The following is a 22,645-nucleotide window of genomic DNA, read 5'->3' as shown; positions in this document are numbered from 1 at the left end:
ATCTGCCTGTAATTTTCCTTAAATTTGCCTCGCTGCGCTCCGCTCCTTCCCTGAAAGTTTGGGGGGGATTCGTTAAGCGGGGGCCGAGATAAAAGGGGGGTCCCAAAATGTGTTTTCCCCATGTTAATTTCCATAGAGCGGTTGGACTCACTTTTAGCCCGAACGGCTGAATGGATTTCCACCAAACTTGGCAAAATTGTAGGGACTGGTAGCCCGATGTGCCTTTTCTATGTCTCAAGATATGTGCTCCAGTGGATTTTGAGTAATTTAGGTTAAAAAAAATATATATATCTATAAGCGCGCCCCGGTACGCGCACCGGGGCGCGTACCAGCGCGTAACGCGAGTTCGCGCGCGGAAAGCTGATTGGCTCTCGGGTGTCTGTCAACATTCCAAACAGTCCGGAGCGGCCGCCATCTTGTGTCTCGGTAGGATCGAGACACAAGAGGTGGCAGAAACAAAGGGGGAAATGACCAAAATGGGGCTGGGTAGACCCCCCTGACCCCCTAGGTTTGATGTGGGGGCCATAAAAGGGCCCCGCGGGGCAAAAAAAAAAGTACTTTTTTTTCGATTTTTGCGGGGGGAGCACCCGGTACGCGCACCGGGGAGCGTATCGGGGAGCGTACCGTGGAGAAAAAAGAATGACAGAGTTTTTTAAAAATGTAGCATTTTTTTTATAAATTGGAGGTAGTTCTAAAAAGAACTGTTTTTTTATTCTTTTTGTTGTTTTATATTTTTTTATTGTTTTTTTGAACATTTTTTACCTTTTTGGGCTTTTCTGAACAGTTTTATATTTTTTTTGTATTTTTTACGGGGAGAAACAAAAAACAGGGAATTGTAAATGGCTCAACTGGAGCAAAAAAAAAACAGGAAAAAATGAATGTTTCTTCGGGCACTCGTGGTGATCCCAAGCACGGGTGATAAGTGTAATGCTTTGCTCACCATAGCATATTAACCCTTCACAAAATATGCAAACGATTTTAAAATTGGAAAACTGGGTTTGAATAGTTGAGCACATCTCCCTCGCTTCTGGACCCGATGGGGTGGGTTGATTACTATGGGAGGTGCTGGCAGAAGATTGGGCAGGGTTTTTGGCAAGTTCCCTGACCTCTGCCCTAGCATAGTTATTAGGGTGCCGGCGTTGCATGTGCCGAATCATGGTGTTGTTGCCAAAAGAGTATTTTTTGTTAGGGTTCCCCCTTGAAAGTTCAAAACCACAGATTAAACAAGTCGCCTTTGGCGCATTAACTTTCTTCTTGTCCTTTGGAATGGAAAAAAACTGCCAGATAAAGTGCTCCTTTGGCTTATATGGGGAAGTATCTTCTGGTAGGAACCCCCCTCCTCTTGCTCCTCCTCCTCCTCCTCTTCTTGGTCTCCAGCACTGTGGTGTTGTGGTGGTCCTTGTGGTGGTGGTGGTGGTGGAGGTGGAGCAGATGCTCCTGCAGCTGCTGCTACTGTAGCCATTTTTCAGACAAATAGGTACAGAGAGGCCTTTCAACAGGTCTTCCTCACTCTAAGTACAAAGTGAGAATGAGGAAAATAGGTGGGGGCTTTCATCATTTGGAAAACAAAACTGTCCTGAACCAATGAAAAGTGTTACTTTCAGGTCACATGACTCTGCCTTCATCATTTGGAAACCAAAACTGATCTCAACCAATGATAAGTGTTATTTTCAGGTCACATGACCCGACGCGCTTACGCTACGCGCCCCGGGGCGCTCCCGGGGGCGCATAGCGTAAGCGCGTCAGGACGTTGCGCGATCGTATACGCCTGGGTGCTTCCGGGTGCGTTTACGCCGTGCGTCATAAGACGCATCACGCGGCTACACGAAACGTCACGATGTTGTTTTCGTTCGCGGAAATAGCGCTAACGGGACGCTCACCGGTACGCGCCCCGGGGCGCGCTGTTACACTGCGCTCACCAGTGAGCGCATCGGTACGCGCCCCGGGAGCGCTCCGGGGCAAAAAAATTAAAAAATTAAAAAATAAATAAAATAAGCATAAAAAAAATACTATTAGATAATTATACAATATAAAATTTGTTATAAAAAATATTACTTTTCATACCCATAGAGATTTGCTATTAAAAAACCTTTGAAATTCACTGAAAAAACCATAGCTTTGACACCAGTTATAGTTAGGAATTAGCATTTAAAAAACCTATTAAATTCACTGAAAAAACCATAGGTTTCACACCAGTTATAGTTAGCTGGAAATTTTACTCGCATAAAACCATTGAAATTCCCACGTTATAGTTAGTTGGACTCACTATAACTTGCGCGTGCAATGCACTGCTGATGACATCACATATTACATCACTCATGACATGGTCAGTGACATCACTCATGACATCACTGATGACACCATCCAGTGAATGTGTGTCTTTCTGATAAATAAATATTAGTGAGTAATGTTTAAATATTTAAATATATGTATTAGTGTTTCACTTTGTGTATAAGTGGCTGCATGGGTTGTTGAGTAGCTACATGTGTATGTATATGGGTTATTAGATGTTTTTTTTAATATATGTTTTTTTTCATATATGTTTTTTTTATATTTATTTATATATTTATTTTTTTGCCCCCACAGCCTACCGGAAAGTGCGGGGCTTGTTCTTGCGGTGGTCCTGGGTGGGTTCCGCACACCCACTAAATAATAGTCACAAGTTCTCCTTCTACGAAAAAGACGCCAGGACACTCCAAAGTGCTTTTAACTTGCTTAGTTTATTCCCACAAGTGGCTCCCTACCAGGGAGCCGTTTGTGACAATAAACAAAGTAGTAATGAATCTGACGATGAAGATTGAGTCATCATGGTGGCTGGAGAACAGTATTCATCAGAAAGAGGTTGGTTACCTCCTCCTAATGCTGTGATAATCACAACAGATGCAAGTCTAACAGGTTGTGGGTCCTGGTTAAATTTATATCAAATTCAAGAAATATTTCCATTGCATAAAGTCAAAGATCATCTGAGTGTAGAGAACTGGACCTGATAAGAAGAGCAGAGATCTTGAGTTGGGAAATTTGCTCATCAATTTATTTTCCTAGTCAAAGGGAAGGGGATTCTGGTGTTGTGCCTTATCACGTCAGAAGACAATGCAGCGATTCAAAACTTTGTGCCAGATCCGCAGATGAGAAAGCTTGAGTAGTGGATGCCCTGTCATGCAGATGGCCCTCAGGGCTCCTACTTTTCTCTTAATTCAATTGTTTCTAGTCAGGCTCAGGAGGGAGGTGGTCCAAGTGATATGCATTTCTCCAGCATGGCCTTCTCCAACTGGTTTCCTCTACTGATGAATCATAAGGAATCAGAGGAGTGAAGGATTCCATTGAACTCATCCCCTCATTCTTTTTGTAGCATTGAATCATCAGTCCTTGAATAAACTCAATGTGATGGCTTGGGGGCTGAAAGGAGGGGTATGAGAGAAAAAGGACTGTCTGAAGAATTGGCTTTGACTCTTCAGACATCTAGGAGAGCTTCATCTCGCAAGTCTCATGCTAGGTATTTGAGGTCTTTTAGCGCTTGGTGCAGGAGAATGGAGCCAGATCATACGCTAGCTAGTCTTATTATGAGTTTGAAGTTTTTAAAAGATGGCAAACCCATTGGTCTGAAAGTAGCTACATTGAGAGTACAATGGGCCACCATCAGAGCATTCAGAAGTTCTTGGGGGAATGTTTGGTATGATGAGGACCTGTTTTTACATCTTTGCAAGGGCTTTACCAACATCAATCTGCCAACCACAAAACAGTTTCCTTTCTGGGATTTGGAATTAGTACTCGAAGTGTTATGTAGTTCTACCTATGAACCTCTAAACATTGATCAGAGGTGTTAAGACTTTTTTAGCAGCAATAACATAGGCAAAAAGGCTCAGCTCTTATTTACAAACACTCCTATTGTAAGATTTTTCAGGACAGAGTAATCTTACATATGTTACTGTCCTATGGTCCAAAAATTACTGCTCACTTTCATAGGGATTAGGAGTTAAATTTGCATGAGTTTTTTTATTTGCTTTCCTCAGAGGAAGAACACAAATGTCACTCTTTGGATGTTAGGAGGGCTCTCCTAATATATTTACAAATAATTGCTCCCTTTAGAATAGTGGAAACTCCTTTAGTTAATTTTGGTTCAACATAGAAGGGGGAAGAACATTAATGGCTTCCTTGATTCATTGGGAAAGAACTCTTATCACTCTAGCCTATAGAATGGTAGATCAGGTACCTGCTGTAGGAGTCCAGGGGAAGTCCTCTTGTAGCATGTCATTATCCATGGCAGAGGTGCAGGGAGTCCATTTACCAGGTTTGTAGAGCTGCAGCATGGTCTACGCCATCCACATTTGTAAATCAGGACAAGATTTCACAAGTTGTTGAGTTGTAAAATGTTCTCAGAACAAAAGTGTTATCATCTATTAAGTAATGAAGGACATTTACGTGATTCTGCATGCTTATTTTCTGGTATAAATAAAGAAATGGAGTTGGGACTAGTAATGCAACCTCAGTGGTTTGACTTATTTCTCATTATGAATTTAAGTGAGGGAGCGAAGCTGGGGTAGTGTTCCAATTGCCACCTGGTAATTGCATTACTCCAAGTCCTACTCCATTGCTTCAATTCATACGTCCCTCCCACCCTCATACTACAGGCCAAGACAACTGAGTCTAGCTTGGGCTGAGCTTGAAAACTGAACAGAAATGGTGAGGGTGAACATTTATACTAAAAACCTTCTGGGTGGGGTGTTTACAGAAGTAGGACTGGAGCATAATGTAATGAATTGATGATAGGGAGTAATGCTCAGAGTAATGTAATTACCAGGTGAGTAATTAGAGAATTGCCAATCACAGAGACCTCTGTGCTCATATTTGTTTTATTCCTAGTGCACAGATTTGTAAATTATTTAAAATGTACTGTTGTTGTACTTTGTCACTTACCATTATGGACCTGATTATGACTTTGGAGGTTCCACCCCACCATCATACGGCCAAAGCTGTTGTCAGACTGCCTACCAGATTAGGAGTTTCTTCCTGTCTGGTGGGCTTTTTCTTGCCTTTCCACAGCAGTGACTCTAAAAATGGCACCAAAATGTGAATGCCAAAAACAGTGCCTGCATGGCATCGACTAAATAGTCCATGCCGTGCAGGAACTGGTGTGCATGCACACAGGGGAGCACATGTTGTGCCCCCCCCCCACCTGCATGCACCCCAGGGTGCAGAGGCACAAGGGAGCCCTGTAGGGCAGCCTTTGTTTCCTCTCCGCCAGGGTTTCCATGGAGGAGGGACTGCCATAAATACCATGGTGGAGAGGAAACTTGTAATATGCTTGGTGGAACCGCGATGATCCAGCCAAGCATATTGATGCCTACTGACTGCCGCAACACCACCAGAGAATGACGGTTCCCTGGTGGCCGCAGCGGGACAATAGCAGTTTGACCACCCTAATTGTAATAGAGCAGTCAGGACGCTTTAATGCTTGCTTTTTTCAGTGAAATTCTGAGGTTTTTCAAATGTAAAATAAGATAATATTAACAAACCTAACTATAAGATGTAAAGTTTTTTATAAAAAACACTGAAATTCACTAGTTAGAGTTTACTGAAATAATTATAACTTGCACCCCTGTTTAGAATTGTTTCAACCCTTTATAATAAACAATGCTGTGCAATAGGGACTTTATCTAGCCAAAAGAATATAAGGGATGTGTACAACAGCTATATTTTCAGTTCCGCATACAGCACCAGTGCCTGCCGTTACTGTGGTATGGACAGGGTTCAGGGCTAAGGGGCTTAATGGTGGCAACCTGGTGTGGATTTTTTAAATTTTTCAATATAGTACCTATATTATGATCTTGTATGTGCCAGAAGAGGCAGGTTCCATTTGTTTATGTAGGCTCATTGTGCACTTGCAGTTCTGTGTACATCTTAAAGGTAAGCATGGTGGTGACCCAATGTCAATCTATTGGCCTGCAATGTGAGGAAGGTCGTGATGTAAATGAAATGTTGAATTTGGGGGTGTATCTTTATCAGAGTTTCTTCACTATAAGCTGTCTCAGTCAGCTATGTGAGTAGATTGCAAGACCTCGGTTTGCTCGAATGGAATGAACATGTATTTACTTTATTCTGCGTTTTAGTGATGACCATTTTAAGGATGCGTTAGAGACAGCTTAAATGTCTTGCCAACCATATGTAACAAAAACAATCATAAATTGAAAACGTACACATATATGCACATAGATTAGCCTTGGTTTAGCTTTCTTCATCTATTGGTCTGTTCAACTGTCATTCACATTTCTTTTCCTCGCACCCAACGTACAGCATGAGGAAATGAGTCAGGCCACTTCAAATTATGGCTCTATTACACTTTGAGTGTTGGCATTTTGCTTGATCACATGTGCTGATCCAGCTAAAATTAAGTGTACTTCAATGCCATGCTTTTGGGCCGACACTTTACTTTTCTAATTATTTTTAGTTTCTACTCTTTATAATGTTTTCTTTTTGTCATCCTTTGGTGTTTAAACTTTGTCTTTAGTCACAGTAACTCAAAGCTAATAGTATTGTTTTTTTGCACCAATATCGATCATATTTCCGTTTGATGGGCATTAAGCATCATCAGGGTTTCTATACCTGTTTTAAGCACGCATGCGTTCAATGAAGTACTCTTAATTATTTTTTTTATTGTATGTCATAGTTATTTTTCTTTTTTTAATTTAAGAATGGACTTACAAGCATGCGGTTATCTCGTTCAGTCAGCAGGATACTTTCTTTTCATTTTCTTCTTTTTATGTTTGTGGTATATAATCATATTACGACATCTTTGGCACCATAAAGGGTTAATTCATTGGACTCATGATATTCATATAAAACGATGAAGAGCGACAAATACTTTAAAGATGCCTTCTGGTGGCATTTACAGAATCCACTCAGATATAAGCACAGAGAGTCAACATACAGTATAGGTAAAGCGAAAAGATTCGCTTAAGAAATAAGGGATTTTTTTTCAGCCGCGTCACGCCTTGGCTTTTATTTAAATCAAAAGACCAGGACTTGGATTGAAATACGCGGCATTGCCCAAAGCTACACCCAGCAATTGCGCAGTTCATATTTTAGCTCGTGACACGAGAGTACAGCGTATTTTCCAATCCCATGTTCCATGTCACTAGCTGACTGTAGAGCTGAATATCAGTTCTATTTAATTCTGCAGGAAAATAGCTGCAGGTGACATAACCTTTCATGTAGTACCACTCTATACATATACAAATAATTGAAGCCCTTGACCCTGTCTGCGCACATACAACTGTAAGTACAAACTTGACATTTTGATACGGCTCCCAGCATTTTCACGTTGTTATTTTCTGTCTCGATAATCCATTGTGGGTAGAATGAAGCATGAATGATTAATGCTGTCAAGCTAAAATAATGTATTTAGAAAAATCTATAAATCTGTTATTTGTGGCATTTTAAAAGTGAGTGCAGCATGATTGGGCCCTTTTCAATGTAGGCGTTTTCAAGCGTTAATTCTAAAGTAACCCTTTCGTCCTGACTGGAAAAAGAATCAGCACGGACAGGTACAGTAGTCAAATCCAAATTCGCCTCCTTATGGATTGCGGGAGGGGTCGTTTTCGTTTATTACTATGCATGATATACGCTCCCCAGAACAGCGTCACTTCCTGTGGAGCAGTGCTTAATTTGTAAAATATTAAGTGCCAGGGCTCTGACCAGGAGGCTACTGCAGCTTGCACCACCCGTCGCCCTTGTCATCACTGCCCAAAAAACTACTAACCATCTCTATCACATATAAATGCGACAGTTCAGATTATTCGGGGTCCCCACAGCTAAAGGAATGGTTTGGGAGGCAGGTATGAGCACTATTTTAATGTATACTGTATTCCTTAACAACTGCTGTTCTGCTCATCTCTCAATTAAATGAGTAGTGCCACCATGTGGTGGACTGTTCTAAATATGGTGTTGCCAATTAAGTGCCGGTGCCCAGCACCGGAAACCAATTAAGTGCCGGTGCTGAGCACCGGAAAGCGCCGGCTCAAATTAAGCACTGCTGTGGAGGGGCTCTGAGGTCCGAGTCTATGCATGCCATCAACTCAGTTCGGATTGCCCGTGCATGCATGGCCCTGGCGTGGACCTTTAGATTGGTGAGCGAAGCACCACAGAAAAATCCCCAAATCCATCTGATGCCTGAACTGAGTCCATTGTGACGTACTGCGCATTAACTAATCACCAGAATGTTACTTTCAGTTTTGAACTTAAAAATCTTTTCTCCTTGATCCTTCTGTTAAAATCTGAGATATTTACCGGTGTTATAAGCTGTCAATTGGTGTCAGTTGATTTTGTTGTATAACCTAGTGAAAGTCGCTTATTTTTATCGCGTCAAAAAATATATACTAATATCACATAAAGATGTGCCAAAACTGTATTCAGCAAAATGGGGGCTGGTGGCAGCTGACAAGTGAGATATGCCCCCCCTTCCCCGGTTGAATTTGGGCAGTTGGTACAGTCCACGTGGACTGATGTCGCCTTGGGCAATTCTCGTAGGAGGTTGAGGGGTAAGGCTTAAATGGACTAGGTTTTGGGCTACCAGCCACCATTTTGTGCAGAAGTGTACACAGTGACAGGTAGTAGGGAGGTGAGGGAAGATAATTTTCTTGGGGTTATGGTTTTGTGCAGCATGGTGGACCCCTAGGTGGCAGAAGGGACGCAGGAAGCCAGCAGCGACGATTTGTTGAGGCAGCTGAGGCATGTGGGGGGCCAGGCAAGGCCTCTTCGTTGAGCCTCTGAGGGTGTGGCGGCGGTTGTCTTAGCGTGCTTGCAGCTGCACCAGAAAATAAGAACTGGTGAATTTAGGCAGGGCAGGGTAGTGGGGGCAATATACCTGTTGAGACCCAATAGGGAGCAAGGATGGAAGCAGATCTCACCAAGGCGAGAACGGCAGATTAGGCCAGCCGTAGGCTTTCCATGATGTAGGGCAGAGGGGGGCAAAATGGCACTGCCCATTGCCTGGAGCTCTGCAACAGACGGGAACCAAGTCCCTATAGGGAAACTCATATTATGCAGCAGGGGGCATATTGGGGAGTCACAGGCAAGAGCAAGGGGACAGTCTGCATTGGGGGCGTGAGCCGAGAGTGACGAAGTATAGTGGGGGAAAATGAGCATATAGGGAGGCAAGGGGATGAGTATGTGCAATGTAGTATTGTGGGTGCGGGTCCCCTAGTACATGGGGAAAAGGAGAAGGTTCAGTGACAGGCAAGTGTGCTTAAGCAATCCCGGTTGGATGGGGTGAATTTGAGCAAGAGGACCTGGCCCTGGTGTGGGAAGCACAGAAACAGGGAGATCTGAAAGATTTGAGCTTTAAAGGGGTTTGCAAGAAGCCTTTGAAAGTCTATGGGAAGAGGTCCGAGGTCACAGGCCAGATGGCAGCAACTTGAGGGTGTCACACAAAAGGGGTGTTAGAGCCCAGAAGTTAAGTGGGGGTCAGGGAGCCGTAAAAGGGAGAAATGAGGTGACTCACAGGGGTTGGAAGGATAAGGTGAGTAAAGGAAAAGGTAGATGGATATGGGTGGATAGCGAGAAGCTGGGCATGGGGTAGAGGGGGTGGATACCAGCACACAGGGCCTCATCATGGGTGATTTGGTTCCAGGTGTGGACGGTGAGGCGGACTTGAAAGAGTCTACTGTGGCTCACTTACCCCAAGGGGAAGAGAGGGCATGGTCCAGATCGAATCACCTGACAGCGGCATGGGTCTACAGCCTCATCGCCAGTGGAAGGTCTGGTGGAGTCTCCACTGAAGCAGGACCGGGTAGGTCTGGTTTCGCTCCTCAGAAGAAGATGGGGAGGGAATCATTGGGTGAGTGGTGGGACAGAAGTACATTTAACACTCTACCAAGACCAAGTGGGTCTCAATGAATGGGGAAAATGAATGGTAAAGAGTAGGCTCTTGATTTTGAGTAGGAAGACCTGGAGGAATGGGAACTGGTTGAACAAAGGTGTTTGGCTGTGCAGCATAGAGTACCTGAAGTGGTGGTGAGGCACACTAAACAGGTGTTGCTTAGTTTTTCACAGGACAGAGGGAAGCTGGGATACAGCACAGCAAGACCCAGCTACGTCTACCGCGATGGTGGAAGGATGGCAAGCTTCAGGGAGGGCTCTGACCCTGTGGCCAGCTAAACACATGCGGTCGCTGGGTCAGCCTAAGATGGTGTCAAAAGAGTTGGAGATCAGTTCAGGGTATGGACAGAAAGAGGTAGACATGGGGCTGAGAAAAAACATATGTGATGAATAGGGGTGTTGGGACTGAAGGGGTAGGAACACCACAGCAAGGCAGCAAGGGGGATGCAGAAGAATTTAGGTAGTGAGGGTAGTGGGGAGGGGGGACTGTGAATTGTACTGGACATAAGGATGCAGGGATGGTGAATGGTGACAGACCAAGGGAGTGAGGCACGATTGGTGGAGGATGCAGAAGGTAAGCTTGACAGGGATTTATGGCCACAGAGTTTGGGGCCAGCGCAACCCATGCCTACAGTGTTTATGGCCAGTGGTTTGCTAGTCATTTACCAACTTTTTCAAGGGCGTTCCACAGAAGAAGGGGCAGGGACTACAGGAAAAAAGAGACGCATGTTGTGCATATAATAGAGGAACATGTATTAGGGAATATTGTAAATTCAGGCACAAGTTCTTGAAATGTGCTGCTCGGCACCCCCTCATTCATTGTGGGGGGTGTGCAGGAGTGCAAGGAGTGCAAGGGGACCAGTGGCAGCTGACAGTGTAGGGAGGGAGTGGAAGGGAGATGCTGGGACCTGTGGGGAAGGGCTCATACACCAACTAAAATGGACAGGTTGTTTTATTGGCACAGTGGTATGACAAACAGGAGGACAAGAAATTACTGATTGAAGGGTTCCAGCATGGCTTTCAACTGGGGTATGTGAGGCCAAGGGAAATGAGATGGGTAAAGATTCTGATATCTGTGTGGGAACACCTCAATGTGGTAAATGAGAAATTGAAGAAAGAAGTTAAGAGGGCAGAATGACTGGGCCTTTTGATGGCTGATGGTTGGAGAGACTGATTGTGTCACCAGTGGTGGTTGAGTCAAAGAAGGAAAAAGGGTAGTTTAGACTCATTCAGAATCTGTCCTAGCCAGAGAGGTAATGTATAAATGATTGAATTCCTAAAGAACTGTCATGCACCTCACTGGACATAGCAGTGGATTTGGTGAATAGAGCAGTACCGGGGCAAAACTGGGAAAAATTGACATTAGGTTTGCATTCTGATTGCTGCCAGTACATCCACTGATTTCGAGCTGTTGGGTACACAGTTTGGTAGAAAAAAAGGTGTGTTCACAAAGCACTGCCAATGGGCTGTTTGATTTCATGTACTATTTTGAGAAATTCTGATTGTTTCTTCAATGGTTGTTCACATTTGTGACTGATCATGATTCAGTGATGCACTATTTAAAAAACTTCTCTGTGGGACCCCCTGTCTCTCCAGACTTACACCAGATGTTGGTAACTTTTAAGGAGCAGCAGGAGGCAGATGTGGCGGTGTCCCTGGTGGAAGAAAAGACAGTGGGTCCAAGTACGGTTTTGTCCATTTTGGGCATAGTACACAAAACAGTGAAGTCAGAACACTATGAAGGCAAATTTCTGAGAGATAAAGAAAGGCTGGTCAGGGACCCACACTGTGTGGACAGATCTGGTTAAGCTGAGAGAGTGGTGACGGGCAGACAGGCCTGCTGCCATCGATAAAGCCAGGACAGTAGGAAAATCAATAGCGAATTGAGCAATTTTTCAAGAGAGGAAGTAATTAGTAGGGTGGTACATCCAGAGCAAAAATTTGAGGCGGCTCCATTTTTCAGAGGCAAAGGCATGTGTTTGTTTACCATGAGCATGGAACTATATTTGCTGTATTTGAGAGAGAGGTTGGTGGAGAGGTACTGGGTGTCAGGTGGTGGCCAACAGGGTGAAAGGGAGGAAGGCTGTAGCAGGGATGCAGAATGGGGGGGGGGGCACAGAAAATCTCTAAAAGGCATTTTTTGGAGTGGTGGTTGCCCTAGACTTTTGATGTATTCAATCAGTTTGTATTGCTCTTGGGGTAGGAAGCAGTTAAAAGGGGGGTGGGAGTTACTCTACATTCCCAGAAGGCAAGAAGTTAAAAGTTTTCAGTTGGAAGAAGCAAAGTTAGCTCATTAAGTTCACAATGTAGATACAGATGTAGGGACAGATGGTCGAATTTAGGGGAGGTGTTGGGAGTTAAAAATTAGAGGTGGGGGTAGGAGAAGCAGTAGGTGCATTAATATATAGAGAGGTGGATAGTTTTGTAAGGCATTTTGCCTAGGGTGTTGTAATGGTTTTGTGGTGTTGACTACCCTTCAATAAAGCAACTTTTCGCACATTACAAATTGTTTGTGGTTTGTGCTTCACCCACTTCCCCTTAACATTTATACTGGTAAATGGAAATCCATGAAAGAAGCTCAAATTATAAGTCTGTTGGAGACTTCCCACATGCACACTGCTGAACTCTTAAATATATGTAGGTTTTAGCAGATGGTTTGCACACTACTCTGTGAGAGTGCCATGAACAGAAGAGTATGCCATTGATATGGGTTTTATGGTTTGGCTACACAGCACAGTGGATCTCTAAAGTTACACTGGCATCTCTATCCCATTTATGGGCTTCTACTGCTCATGAACTGTTGTGATCTGTTAAACTGTAACCTGCTTATGTTATATGTAAAGCATGCTTATACCTAACCAGTGCATGTACACTGCAGAAACAAATGCTAACTAAATAAATAATTAAATAAAATGAATGACCATAACCCTAGATCTCTATCATCCGTCTAATGCAAGCACAACCTTCAGATTGGTGCTAGCACTTCCTCTGAGTCTACATTAGGAAATACATTGGTCCCTCCTAGGTTTCTGCTGAAGGTGATGTCTAAGGATATGTTGGCTGTGGCATACTGATCATTGAATGGACATGAAATGCAAGTAAAGCGTTTTGTCCTACTTTCTGCCAGAACAGTTCCACTAAGAATAAGACTCATAAAAACTGGTGTTGTTCTGGGTGATTTTATCTTTTCCACAACTGTCATAGGAGTACCAAAAGGTATCACTACACTTGTGGTGAAAAGGGTGAGAACGCATAGAATGTGGAATCCTTCTGCCTGGCCCTAGGTTCTAGGTGGCTGAGGAATAAAAGGAGTTAGGATTGACTACAATTTACTAGTTACAGTGGATTAAGTATGGATGTATTATATATTCAAAGCCAAGCTGATATAAAGCAGTCAAAGAAACACATTAAACAAATACAGATCTATTAAACCCTATTCTAACTTGGAATCAAGGTAAGCTCTATTAAATTGGGGAAGCAGAGAAAAGTGTCATCATAGCAGAACTCCTGTAGAGGTTCTTAAAGGTAAAGTATATTGTACAGCATAAAGGCACACTACAGAGAGGTTGCAAAGAGTTCTGTACCTCTTAGAGTCTAAAGGGATTCTAAACACAGCTAAAGTGCAATGCTCAATTATACCCACCAAAAGCACCTTAGAGAATACCAGGTCACATGTCAAATTAATTCCCTTATTTAAACAACAAACTTGGCAACTACACACATGATTTCTTTCCTTTGGTTAACACAATAAAATGTCCTTGAATTCCTGCCATCTCTGTATTCTGCTCGGACTGTTGTCCTCCCTTTCTTTAATAAATCTTCTTACCTTTGCCAAGAGATACCCATTCGAGCCTCACTATCTCTTTCACACAGCATGCCTTTCTTTACCTATGAGCTGCACCTGCAGAGTAGAGAAAAGCATTGCATCTGAAGCAAGTATTCATGTTAAAATTAAACATTGCAAAATCCAAAAACTGAAGGCCTTTGGTCAAAGTTAGTATGACAAGCATTTCAATACATATTAAAATGCATGATTACAGATACATATACAGTTACAATATAAGGATGAAGCACTATTCATATGGGTACATTTCAGTTATAAAAAATGGACAGCATTATTTAAAGACATACGTGAACATAAGAAATACAATGTTATTCAAACCACACAAATGTAAATATATGTGAGAACTGTAACTCATTGTTATTGTAAAGGAAATGTTAATATACACTCATATAAATGTAGAGGCTACGCAGTCGATGAACTTTTCTGTAACTATGTAAGTTCACTACATTATATTAATAATGCTCCATCACACAAGTACATATAGATAGACACATACATGTGGCCTAAATAAACATGTAACAGTGTAGCCAACATGATTCTGCTCCGGGGCAAAGTACCTCTGTGTCAGGGATCTTCCTATAAAAATAAATTCTGCCTGAGCAGATGTAAACCTCCAGTTACCATTCACCTTTAAGAAATTGGCAGTAACACAATTGTATGGCATCATTCCTACCAGGGGTTGAACCACCTAAAAGTTTCCACCCTACTCACTCTTAATTTGTGAAGAGTCAAGGATATGGATAATGCAGCCATGAGTCTGGTTAACCAAAATCAACTGATGCACAAACCTGCAAATAGAAAGCAACTTAGCTCCAGGAGCCACAACTACAACTTCAACCTGTTGCAGTAAACTATAACATCACTGCAAATATAGAAACTGCTGACAATGTGATTGAATGTGAGGGACAACTTATTGCCAATGGCCCTCAGATAAAATGGACCTGTTTGAATTCAGAGAGTTACTCATGGTTTTGGACAACTAATATTTTCACAGCACCACCTACCACCAAAGAAGGGACATAGTTTTTCTGATGGCACTGGACAATGTAAATTGGCAGGATTGTCCCAGTGTTGATGTACAGAATAGGTGCTGGTGCTGGACGTGGCTTGCTATGATGGTAGGATATTTTTGGTCTGCTGAGGACTGGATATCTGAAGATGTATGAGAACTTGATGAACTTGTGTCTAAGGATCACAGGTGAGTATTTGGACCCTACATGAACTTCTCTGAAGGAGACCTGGATTTAAATGGAGGTGATCGCTGAGGTCCAGCTGAGGGTCTCTGAGGGTAAGACATTGCTCTTTTGAGAGCTTGCTGGAGGTGTCTCTGGTCACAACTAGTGTCCATGAGGGCTGTAGGTGGAGTGTTAAGAGCACCTGGGAGTGACTGATGACAAGAAAGCTTAGGATCTCCTTAGAGTATGCTGGAGGCATCTGGGAGCCATCAATGACTATTAAGGGCTAATGTTGAGTGTTGGACCATTCTGATGTACTTTGAGCGTTTTGTCATGTACTCTAATGGTATGGTTTCTGGGAGCACACCAAGTACTTTGAAAGCAAAACTGGTTGTTAAAATACTATATGGTAGGGTATGAAAGCGGCTGATTGACAGAAGGGTGAGTTAGTGGGCCAAATACAGGTGTCCAGTGGCAGGCATACAGTCCAGTGGGGGGCTGTCTGAGGACTATTCTAGGTTATTGAAAGTACTATTAGTGTGTTGATAGGAGAGTGAAAATATTGACTGGCAGGCTAAGATCTCTGGTATTGTCTAAAAACCGCCTGGGTGTAATTTAAAGAGGCAGCTATATATATACATTACTCAACTAGGCTGTCAGAATGCCTTCTCTGAGGCCCTGCTGACAGTGCCTGATGGTATACTGAGCGGTTCCAAGGGACATGTGATGATGTCTAATGACTTGGTGGGTGTGTTTGAATGCAGATTTAGAGCTGGCTGAGGTATCTAATGCCCAAATGTTTGAAGGTCAGCTGTGAAATCTCTGAGGGCATACTAACCATGTCTAACAGCCAGTAAGTGGTTCCCATGGGGGCGGGTGGGGCAGAGGTGTTTACGAGTTGGTTTTGGATGGCTGAAAGCAGACAAAATGTCCCTATGGCATAACTGAGGATCTTCGAAGGCCTTCTGGGATTATCAGAGTAAATACCAGGGATCTCCAAATCTAGGGGATATCGGATGCCAAAGGACCAGCTGGGTGTAACCAGCTAATCACGTCTGATGGAGAGATTACAGTTTCTAGAGGCTATCGGAACGTGACTGAGTACCAGTTTGGAGGTCTTTGAATATTTCTGATGGGAGACGGGTGAGGTTTAAGAACTAGTCTGCGGTGTCTGAACCATAGCTCTTACAAAGAATGTAGCCAGGTCATTTCCCCACAAGACCCAGCACCGATAAAGAACCAAGTTACGTTATTAATGTCTGCATTCCGGTCCAGGGAAGGCATGGCTTGGCAGTTCGGGCTGGACTGTTGATTGATTGATTGATTGTGGGTTTCTAAAGCGCTAGAATCGACTCCCTAAGGAGTATCTCTGCGCTGTAGACCGCTGGGGAACCCGTCCTGGCTTTCCCTGTGAGATGGTCCCTACTGGGTATCTCCAAGGTGAAACCAGGCATCCCCAGCATATGTGGGGGGCCGTTGTGGAGATCAGGCAAGCTAATGCCCAGAGTTGCCGAGTGTGATCCCTAGTTAGAGTTGGCACCGAGGCGAGAATTATCGAGTCCGTTGACCCTGGTCCAAGACCCTGCCGCTTCGGGAATTGAACCCTGGTCCCGGGCTGTCCTCTGCTCCCGGGTCTGCCGCCTCTAACCAGTGAGCCACACCACCCCACACCAGTGAGTCACACCACCCCACACCACCCCACATTGAGGCACACGGTCAGACTGATTTGCATATAGCCATGTCTGAACTGGGGTGGCAGAGTGGGCTAAAGAACGGTGATGGATCAATCCCAGATCTTTTGACTGGGTGTGAGTGTTTGATTGGTTCACATGCTCCGTCCATCACCACCCCCTTTTGTACCACATTCAGAAGTGCAGCAGGAGGTTAAAAATCATAAAACCCGCCTCTTGTCAGGTCTGGGTTTGTGTTGCCAAGAAACATGTCTAAAAGAACACATGCTTCTTTGATCTGTGGCTTGCTGAACCCCATGTCTCCTTCCCTTTTATTTCCTATCTACAGCACTATGTAGAGATTCGCCTCCCTGAAAGCTTCACAGCTACTCCTCTGAAATATGCTGCAAATTTTTCATCGTGCACACAATTCCCTAAATTTGCTTGGTAATTAGTCATTTTATTGATTACTAGCTTACCCGTCGCGCGTTGCTGCGATCTCATAAGAAAGGAAATTTAAGGAAACTTGTTATGATAACATTCAATTTACATTGTGTCATTTTTATTGAAACTTATTCATTTTAATATGGAAAACATTTCAAAGTGTTGTTTTAATTCTGTTTTTTTATTCAAGTGCTTGTGGATACACGATATTTTTTGTTTTTCCGTCTGGTGCATAGACGAATAAATCAGAAGGTTTTCCGACGTGTGAGCTGGCCTCCTACAGTTGTCCATGTGAGAAGCACGGATTCTCCAAATCTAGTCCACAGCGATTGTCCTTGTGCTTTGTTGATGGTCATTGCAAAAGCGAGTCGCACCGGAAAGTGTAAACGTTCAGTATTGGAAAGATTATGAGGACCCTGGATGGCCGGGTGGCCGATATTTAACAATATTTATTTATTTATTTATTTGGCAGAAACTTTCGCGGGAGTGTACTCAACAACTTATAACAATTTTTTTATTTTAATTTTTTTTAGCCAGAAACCTTCGCGGGAGTGTACTCAACGACTTCCCAAAGTTTCATGCCGATCGGATGAATGGTGTAGTAATGCATAAAGGACAAACGGACATACTTTGGTTTTTATGTATATAGATAAGGACTTTTCTGTGAGGTCACATGGAGAGCAACAGTAAATTAATTATTTACTTCAATTCGGGTTTTTTAGTGCAATTTTAAATATCTCCTGTGTAATATACTTCTGATGTTCATATTCTGATTGTACTTTTCTGATGCTCATATTGAAATGGCTCATTGATACAACATGCCACAAAACAGTGATGTTGCTAAAACGAGAAGGAAGAGGGGAATTTGAATGTGCGCCAAACTATGTGAGACCAATACCACACAAAAGTAAAAACATTGGCTTTATGTAGGCTAAAGAAGTATTAGATGTTTCCTGCAGACCCTGAAGCAAAATGAACAGAAATACAATCAGAATTGAGCTACAGAGTCCTGCTGATTACTGGGTCCCAGCAATTACTATTTGTTTGCACACATTTGTTAAAGCTAATTATTTTTGTTAACGAACCTTTAAAAATGACCCAACCAAGTGATTTTTCTCCCTTTCAATAGTATTGAGTTTGCTCCCAAATGTGGAATATTGTTGGTTATATTCTCATAAAGTGCTCCATCAGAGCTCGATTCCCCACCTTAACTGCTATTTTTATTCTATGAGCCTAATTTTTAAAAAAGAAACTGCAAATTAGTCTTAAATTTCTATGATGCTTTTGACAATGTAAAGAGTTTACATGTATGCGGTTTGTCACATCTCAGCTAACTCCTTAGTATGGCCATGGAGCACCCAGTGAAGTCAAGTGCCCAGCATCACCAGAACAGTTTACATCATTTGCCCTACCCTCTCCCTCTGACAATGGTGGCTACACCCCTGACTCCTTCACTAAAGGATTTATTAGTCCAAGAGCAGTGCTACAGGCTACTCTTTAATGCAATCTATGTACGAAATTTCGCTATACCTCTTTTGTAAAATAAATTCTTTCTCGATCATGCTTAGTTTTATCTGTTAATAAAATGGTCTATTAATAGAAAAATAGGTATTTCATACCAACGTTGCCGACATTTAGTAATCATCGACAGCTTGCATTGAGTAATAATTAGAATTTTTTTTGACTATGCGAAACAAAATAGCCTCACGTGGGTGCAAATAACTGAAACGTTAACAGAGAGCTTGCAGCACACAAGTCCAGCGGGAGACTTATACATGGCGTGACTTTCTATCGTCTGCTGCTAACATCTCAGAAAACATGTCTATGCAAATGAGACAGACCCTGAAAGAAAGCTCATTGCAGGATGAGATTTTAATTAAATAAAACACATTTTTGTTTGATGTAAGTGATGTGTAAAACAGATATATTGTAAGTGTACCTTGAAGAAATACACAGATGCTCGACTTACATGTTCACTCGAATAAGAAAAAAAACTGTGAAACAAAAGAAAATGGCACAAATGTAATAGAAACAATGCAACAAACAATAAGATGCTTGGTATAGATTACTAATACACACGGGTTTCAGTTTGCACTGGAGACAGCATTCTAAGAAGTTACGTTATTTATCAATATAAATGAAACTCTCAGTACATTGCACATCTAGAATATTTTAACCCCCACTCTATATCTCTCTTGTCCCTGGGGTCGTGAGATTACATGCAAGCCCTATAGCCTCGAGAAACAACTCCCTGTTTCACCTGCTAATACCATAATACATTTTAGCTGAATAAAGTATTAATCTTCTGTTGTTAGGGAGGATGGAGAGCGCCCTGTGGGAAGGAAAAAAACATCAACACGCAGTAAATGACTACTTCCTCAATTTACCCGCCTGAAGCAATGGCCGCTTCTGGCAGGTGCAGGTCATTTAGGAGTCAATAGTTTACACCACGTGCATGACACCAACATCAACATCAACTGCCAGACCCAGGCATTCAAAAGAATATATTAAAACAGTTTTCTCAAATGCATTTAGCTTTGAGAACATGAGACAAAGTACAACCAGACATATATTTTTTAATGTCAAGGTGAGTGAGATAATGGAGCAAATTAATGCGCTTATGGTTACCGCAATGGTTCTCTATTATATCATTTCATTAATAATATTAAACATTGAGTTTTTGTTTTATTGACCGGCGTCTTGCACTCGCTGCGGCTTCAACCATTGTATGGACTTTGATGACTCTTCCTCACTTATTCAGGAACGCTGGAAATGTACGCACAGGCTATATTCTTGGGCAATATAACTATAAATATCAATGTAGAAACTCAATTGGATGTTGCCTGTACTACGCAATCTGCAGAAAATGGGAATAAGCACACCCACCAATTGCTTGGCCCTACTTCATATATAGCAGCAGGGGAAATGTAGGGGATAGCCGGCACTAAAAAGGTCCTGGAAAGTGCTGGACTGACGGCTTACTTACCTTTGGAAGACCTGACTGGTTTACACAGCACCGCCCAACACCATGTCAGCCATATTTTCCTCTCTGGGATAGCCATGCAAAGCTCGGTGGTCTTAAGCATGGAAAAGTTATGAATGGCTCCGAAGTTCTGGGCAAAATCTTCTAATCCATTAGGGGTATTAATTTTGCCTTTTCCTAAACAAATCAGCATATTGGTGTTTTGCCACATGAAAATGAAGGAAAATGCACTTGCTTACCTATTGTACTCTCATTTTCTCTTTACGTTAACTATTTTACCAGAAAGGACTTACCATATAGCCTCTCTCTCTGCCTGTTTTGGAGGTTATGCATACCCATTGCCACCTTGGAGGATCTCTCGCATAATATTCAATATCGAAACACAAAAATATTGGAAAATAAAAATTGATAACAAAAATATTGACACCCTATACTTAACTGGTAAAGCAACAAATATCGAGAACACAAATATCATTGTTAACAATATCAATGTTTACTGATATCGAAAACACAAATATCGGTAACAATAATATTGTCACATTTAAATAAACATATATGTCAAAAATATTGTTGCCCAAAATATTGCCTACAATAATATCACGAAAATAAGTAAATTATCACCAATATAAATATATATATATATAATTCACTTTTTACATAGCACAATTATTAGAAATATACCTAAAACAATGTATACACATGTTTAAATGAAATACAAATATATTACTTCACCAAAATATTTACCATTTGCCACCAAAAATTATATATCTAAAATCATAACAATCCACACCCCCAAAAATGCACCCTCAACTGCAAACACTTAGACAATAGCCTAAATATTAATAAATACACACACACACATGCACACGAACATACACACACACACACACGCACACACACACGCACACACACACACACACACACACATATATACACAGGTAGTTATAGTTAGGACCTAGTTTCCATAGGAAAAGTGTTTTTTTTGTTTTTCTAATAACTTTGGCATCGTTTGATGAATCTTCACGAAACTTTCAAAACGATGGGTTACTCCAGTGAACTCCTGTCTTGAAAGCTTCCGGGTGATTCATAAGCAGGGGCTGAGAAAAAAGGGGAGGTCCCAAAACATGTTTTCCCCATGTTAATTTCCAAAGGAAACTTTAGATAAAAGTACAGCCCAAACTGCTGAACGGAATTACACCAAATTTGGCAAAATGGTAGGTCGTGGTCCAGAGAGCACCCTTTTTATTAAATGGTGTAAATCCGTTCGGTAGTTCGTGAGAAATTAGAAATAGAATGGGTTTGATATCTGTCCTCCATAGGAAACTTTAGACAAAGCTACAGCCCAAACTGCTCAACGGAATTACACCAAATTTGGCAAAAAGGTAGCCCTTGGTTCAGAAAGCAACCTTTTTAAATGGTGTTAATCCGTTCAGTAGTTTCTGAGAAATTAGAAAAAGAAAGTTTCAATATATGGGGCAGCGGTGGGTTCGTGAACTCTGCCGGGCACAAGCTTTACTCTGATTGGCTACCAACACTCCAAACTAGGAAGTGTAGGCAGCCATCTTGTGACTCACAAGAAAACAGAAAAAAGAGGTTAAAAAACAACAAAGGAGGGCAGGGTAGAAACACCCTGCCCCCTAGGCCTGCTCAGGGGGTCCCACAAGGACCCCCAGGGCCAAACAAAGCATTTTATTTATTATAATTTCAGCGGAAACCGTGATGGGTCATGAATCCCGCCAAAATTATTTAAAAAAACAAAGCTTGGACTCCCACACTTTGTTTTCAAAAAGCCCCCGGGTGGGCCAGGTCCTGGGGGCACTGCCAATTAATATGCGGGGGCCCGCAGGGGCCCCTGCAGCCCTGGGGACCGCCACCTCCCCGGGGCTATGTAAATTATGTGTGGGAGGGAACGCAGCCCTCCTGCAGCCCTGGGGACCGCCACCTCCCCGGTGCTTGTTTTTTAATCTGTGGGGGGGCATCCCAGGCCTCCCCAAGCCCCGGGGACCGCCACCCCGCGGCTTTTTTTAAATATACATGGGGTCACACGGTTTGTCATCTTCCCAGGGCTCTTTTTGTTAAAGATTTTAAAACATGTGTGGTGGAAGAAGCCCCCCACATGCCCCAGGGACCACCACCTCCCCGGGGCACATAATCATTGAATATGAAGGTCTGTTATGGACCCCCAGCCCCAGGGACCCCCACCTCCCTGGGGCTTTCAAAACTCTCCGCACGACCTCCCTCCTGAAGCCCTTGAAGGCCCTGGGGACCGCCAGCCCCCAGGGCCGGCTCCTGCAGAGTCCCAGGGTGCTCACCCCGGGAAACTGCTGTTTGCTATGACAGGGCGGGAGCAAGGGGAACTGCATGTCAGCAGCTCCCCTTGCAGAAAAGAAATGCCAGCTCCCGCAGGAGGTGGGATGATGGCGGGACCGTGGGGGCATTGGGGCTCCTCCCGTGGTCCCCAACGGAGTGGCCAGGCACCGGGGCATGGGGTCTCCAGGGCATGAAATGGCCAGGGAGGGGGACCAGGTGGCAACAAGATGGCCACCTAATCTGTGTGTGTGTAAGTAATGAAAACACACAGGGTACTACAGTTTCTTTTAGGTGCATTTGCAACTTTGCAAAATCGTTTTTTTTCTCAAACACTGCGAGCAAATTA

Source organism: Lissotriton helveticus, chromosome 12 (genome assembly GCF_964261635.1).
Source record: "Lissotriton helveticus chromosome 12, aLisHel1.1, whole genome shotgun sequence".
In the NCBI taxonomy this organism is placed as follows: Eukaryota; Metazoa; Chordata; class Amphibia; order Caudata; family Salamandridae; genus Lissotriton; species Lissotriton helveticus.
Note: the sequence above shows the minus strand (reverse complement) of the source record.